This window comes from Ictidomys tridecemlineatus, chromosome 16 (genome assembly GCF_052094955.1).
Source record: "Ictidomys tridecemlineatus isolate mIctTri1 chromosome 16, mIctTri1.hap1, whole genome shotgun sequence".
NCBI classification, from domain to species: domain Eukaryota; kingdom Metazoa; phylum Chordata; class Mammalia; order Rodentia; family Sciuridae; genus Ictidomys; species Ictidomys tridecemlineatus.
Window position 1 is genome coordinate 30,058,701 of NC_135492.1, and position 6,000 is coordinate 30,064,700.

General features: G+C 34.6%; 1 protein-coding gene across 2 annotated transcripts in view; it reads left to right on the top strand.

The window, feature by feature from the left end:
- The window catches only part of LOC144371511 (zinc finger protein 69-like), an 86,478-nt gene extending 82,360 nt beyond the window's left edge, over positions 1-4,118 (top strand). For both annotated transcript variants that reach the window (XR_013431474.1, XM_078033829.1), the window contains exon 8: positions 4,037-4,118. The gene's annotated coding sequence lies outside the window, so the exon portion shown is untranslated. The remainder of the gene's footprint in view (positions 1-4,036) is intronic.
- The last annotated feature ends 1,882 nt before the right edge of the window (positions 4,119-6,000 follow it).

Below are 6,000 nucleotides of genomic sequence, written 5' to 3' on the forward strand. Positions count from 1 at the left end.
AATAAAATCAGAATCTTGTTTCATACATACCGATCATCCTATTAATATTTTTAACTAAAAACGTTCATGGAAGTAGGATTTAGGTTCAGAATATATTTCTTTGGTCTCACGGTTTGTTGCTCTACTTTCTTTGAAGCTGTTCTCTTAGAAGTTTCTGCTGATATTGAGCATTGTTATATTACCACAAAGGATATGTTGAAGAGAGAGAGACCATTTAGACCATATGTCTAGAAGTTGCACATGTGAGTGTAGGGTAACCGGATCAATTTATTTTGCCCTACATTGTCCCTGTTTCAGTGGTTAATATTTTTTTAGTCCCTGGGAATGTCAAGGTGGTTGGCCACACTTCTTGTTCACTGTTTCTTGGGTTATATAACTTGCCCTATTGTATTTGTCTTTTATTTACTACTGTCAAAGTTTCTATATTTCCAAGGAACTATAGAAAGTTCAATGCTAAGCAAGGCTGAAATATTTTGTGAATAAAACTGAATTTATTTCCAAAGTATTATTCTCAGTAATGTACCATTATCCCTACAGTAGAACTTACTATAAATTCCACTTATATAACATTATTAAAATTAGAAGATGACAGGCTGTTGGGGGTTAGTGAGGTAGGGGAGAGCCAAAGGTTAGTGGACTAGAGAAGAAGAGCCCAATGGAGCCTTATGGCCATGGAAATACTCTGCATAGACTGTTTCACAGCAGCATTCTGGTCAGGTGTCTGGTTATTATTTTTCAGGATGTTCGCATTTCAGGAAATTTGGTAAAGGGGATGCATCATCTGTGAATTATTATTTCTTAAAAAACCTGTGAATCTGTCATTATGTCAAGAGCTTAGACACAGGGAATGGGAAGAGAAATATTAAACCTGCTATCAGTATTATGCAAGGTTTTATTTCCAGGTTTGGTCAGTGGCTTAGTGGCAAAATAGCTTGCCTAATATGTGTGGGGCACTGGGTTTGATCCTTAGCACCAAATACATGAATAAGCAATAAAATAAAGGCATACTGTCCATCTAAAACTACAAAAAAATAAGGAAAATGTTTCATTACCAAAGTCTGGATGGTTTCCATAAGGAAACTCCTTTAGAAATTCTTTATAGCTGTTCCTTGACAGGCAGTGTATTAAGAACTTTGAGACCATAGATACTCATTGTGTGATAGCACAGCTACTGCTTAATTTTTTGTTTGATGCTGTACATACCATGTTTAGCATATTAGTACTCTTTCAAAATGTAGAGGCTTCTGAGTATTTCTTAGAAATGTGATATGCTGTCTCATTGCCCCAAAGAGCAGTGGAGTGAAAAGGAATCTGTGGTCAGTACAGTCTGGTGGTGCAGAGCCTGGGCTCAGACACCACACCAGGGTTCATGCCTTAGCTCTATTTCCTCTGGGTAGTATAATCTTTGGCAAATCAGTTATGGTTTTTGGCATTGATTCTTAAATGTAGCACGAGATCAGAAAAGTCAGTTGTGTCTCTACAGGGTAATGTGAAGAATAATTGAGACAATAAATGCATTCTATGAGTGCTTTGTAGATGCCAACTTTTATTCAGTTATTATTTGAAGCAGTTATAGTAGTGGTGCAGGAAAACCAAGAAATATAGTTCTTCTTTCATTTCAATAACTGTGATTTGTAGAAAGTCTCTTAGCCTTCCATAACTTTGTTTTCTTCTGTGAAATCTCATAATGTCTTAGTACATGAAAAGTCAACAGGTTTCTTGGTTCCAAATGCTTGGATTATAAGGTGAACTTTCTAGAGGCATTAAAGCCATGACTGAAAGCACAGGCTAGAGTCTCACAGGCTTCAATTTGTATCTTGCCTCTGCCTCAGTTTCAAGGCACATATATCTCACTGCTTATCCATATCTTTTCCCTCTGCTTTTCTATAAGACTGCAATTTTCTTTTCCAGAACAGAACTGTAATCAACCCACCCCAGGTGAAAATCACAATTACTCCTACAGTTCTAATACCTCTAATATCACTACTCATTCTCTACTCAAACTATTACCCAATAGGCAAATTTACCATTGCCACCACCTTCTGCATTATTTTTGACTGCATTTACTGATCCTTTACACCTTGGCTTTCCTTCTTTTTCAGCCCTATGGTTAGAGTTGGGTAAGTGGAAGAAACCATAGAGTCTGAAAATTCTAGCTGTTTACTCTTTGGTTCTTTGCGAAACATATTTGCTGACCCTCATCTAAGAAAGTTATGACATACACATCCTTCAGTTTCTTGGTTTGCATTCCACCTGAGAATTTGTGGCATGTGTTTTCCTCCTCCATTTTCTGGTTGAGTTGTATTAAATTGTTTTAAGGTGAGATGTTTTTGGTGTGATAACCCTCCATAATGATATAGCAGTGAGCATGTGGGCAGGCTAGGTGAAGTGGAGCAGAAGGAGGGCAAGGCAGAATTCTCCACAGCCATGCCACAGCTGCTTTCTTGCTCCTAGGCTACCTATATTAAGTGTTTTATTATATATATATATATATATATATATATATATATATATATATATATATATATATATATATAATATTTTTGTAACACTTTTAAAACCATTGGTTGTTGTTGCCTGTGACTAGATGAAACAGACATAATATATAGTCTTATTAGTAAAATTGTGAAAAAATTGTTTGACTTCTCTAACCTTCAGATTATCTATCTGCTTCTCATTTTAATAATAATTATGATGATAGGTTATCAATATAAAGCTTTGTCTCAGTTATTTTTTGTGAAGTAAGCAAGTAATTGGAAGTTATTATTTTTATTTCCTAATAAGTCTATACATTATTTTAAATTTCTTTGAGTCTATGTCTATGTGGGCATATATTCACCAAATTAAGTACATTTATTTAGAAATGATTTGACAACCAGAACATGTATTTTAGCTGCAAACAAGAAAATATTTCCTCTGTAGATGTAGTTAATTTGATCATCTCTGTGGAAATAAATGTTTTGTATTTGAGTTGAGCTACAAATATTTTTGCTGAATGTTTTAGAAAACATATGCATCCATTTTTTAGAATATTGTCTCAAGCAAGCATTCAAATGTCATTTATGCTATTATGTAATGTTTACAATTTATAACAGAAAACAATATCAAAATTTTTTCTTTTTAAAAAATAAATGATATTAATAATAAAAAAATGATGGATACTAATTTGGGCAGGATCTGAGATCTAAATATAACATTGTTTTAGATATTTATTTCATGGTACTTAATCCATAAAACTTGTTAATGGCAATGCCATGTAATGATGGCTATTTGAAAGTACAAAATTCAAGAGATGTGTTCCTTAGTATTCCTATGATAAAGAATTCACAATTACTGCTTTTGACTGGGAGGACTTTAATACAAAAGTAGCCATATATTTTTTCCTGAGTTGTATTACATCAGGGATTTGAAAAAAATTATAATTATTTTAATACAAGTATATCTAAATTGTTAGCTGTAAAGAAATTTTTTCACAATATTCAGATGATCTGTTTATACCCAACCCCAACTAGGAATAAAGATATTCAAATAATGTATTGCTGCATTAAACCACCTCATGTCATGCAGGCATGAGATGTCCATAAAATGACTTAGTTTTCTAACCAAGTCACCTATCTGGGATTTCAAATTGGCCAATGAATCTCAATTATAATGTCATATTTTAAGCAGGCTATCTCAAGCCTCATAAAATTCAGGAAACAGAGATAGGTACGTGGCTTCTTGGAAATATAAGTGTTATGATTTAGATATTAATTTTCCCCCAGAAGCTTATGTAAGAGACAATGCAAGAAGGTTTAGATGTGAAATGATAAGTTCATGAGAGTTTTACCTATTCAGTAAATTAATCTTCTGATAAGGATTGAGTGGTAGCTAGAGGCAAGAACGGAATAGCAAAAGGAGAATTATCCATGGTGTCAGGTCTTTGGGGTTTATATTTTCTCTCGAATGAGCCAAGTACTGTCTGTTTCTTGGCAACATCTTTTCAGCTTCTTTTTTCCACCACACTCTACTGCCATTGTATTTTTTCTCATTCCAGACCCTGAGGAATGAAGTTAGCCATGTCTGCACTGAGACCTCTGAAACTTTGAGCCCCAAAATAAACTCTTCCTCCTCTAAAATTTTTCTTGTACTTAATTTTAGTCACAGCCATATAAAAGCTAAATAAAACAGTAAGATGCTTCCATATTTGGGTACCTAATTTTAGACTAATAGGCAATCTATGCAAGGCCTTACAAAGTTCAGATAAAGTTTTGACTCTGCATCAGAATTTCAAGATTCCTTTGAAAAGTTAAAATAGCATCATGACAGGACCTGCCATAGGCTAGTCTGGCACATATAAAATGGTAAGGCTATATACATATGAGAAACAATGTATACTTTTTGAAGATCTCATACAAACATTAAAGACATACTGTGATCAGTAACCTATGTGTCAGAAGACCTTGACCATACAGTTAAAAAGGGTTTTCCTTAATTTGGAGTATAGTTGTCACATTTTTAATAGCACAAAATATTGAGAAACCCACTCTCAATTACTTCTTTGGGGTAAAATACATATCAACAGAGTACTGTAGAAATGATAATTTTTTAAAAATCACATAGGAGGAAATATTCAATTGATACATAAATATATGAACACGAGTACAAAGCAACACTATTTGAGGAGCTAAAATTTAAGCCAACAGAGAGACTATTGTACACTTACCAGAAAGAAAAAAAAAAGAAGAAAACACACAGAAGAGACTAATTGTAACAGACATGTTAAGTGATTGGAATTGTCTAGCCTGCTCTGGCAAGGTAAAAGTTAATGACACTTTGAAAATGGGGTGGTAAACTATCTACTAAGGCATATACTATGGACCATTAATTCTAATCCCACACAGAACTGAAGTGGAACAAGCATTCTATAGAAATGCTCTAACTGACCCCCATCACTGTTGCCTTTACCACTGGGAACTAATCTGCCAGCTTCCACCACACTCTTCTGTCTAGGATTCTCCAACCTGGACACTGAGACCTAGTTTTCAAACAAATCTAAACACCACTTTAGCACAATGTCAGAGAAGGTCAACAGGTAGTGCTCTTTTAATGCCAGGGACCTGAAGAATAAGAAAATGAAGAATAATGCAAGCAGGAAAGACCAAAATAAAGAATGAGAATGAGAATGAGGAGAAAAAAATTGTCTGATAAGGATGTAGAAGGGAATAAATAGGATACAGAAGGTGAGGAAGAAGATAAATTGAAGCCCAGTTGGCATAAATTAGAAACTGTGGTGACAGTAGTAGAACCCTTCCAGTGGGTTTGGGAATGGGTTCCTCTTGGGTAATGAGAGTGAAAAAAAAGTGTGAACATTTTACCTGCTTGTAGCTTGGATAGCTGCTCCAGAGATGACACTTTTTAAAATTCAGGCTTTTTATTTTCACCTATCTAAATGCTGACCTGCTTGCTCTACCATTGTTACACCAGCTGACCTGTTCCATTTGAGATTTACCCTGGTTTCCAATTTCCTTTCTCCTCTTCTTTTCTCTTTTTATGCATCCTACCACTTATTCTCTTGGATCCTCTCTTAGCAGGCCCCAGCATTATGTCCTACCTTAGCCTCCTCCTTCTACATATCAGGATTTACCTCAATCCTCTTCTATCAGAGAACAGTGGGCTGATGTGAGGTCAGGGTTTAAAAGAACCAAACAGATTACCTCTTTTTATATTGAGTAAAAAAGGAGTAACCCTTCTTTTTTATTATTTGCTTTTTTGAAAGAAATGAATAGCCCTATATAGAAAACAAAAAGAGTAATCACCATTGGGGATTATGGAGGGGTTTTAAGAGGAAGAGAGAATGAAGTGATTTTCAGAACATCATTAATGTTCAATTTCTTGATGTAGAGAATAATACATGGTTTGTTTAATTTGTGATAATTCCAGGATCCCTATCAGTTTTATGTTTGCCTATTCTTACTGTGTTCAAGAATATCAGATTTATTAGGTAAAATATTGTAAAGG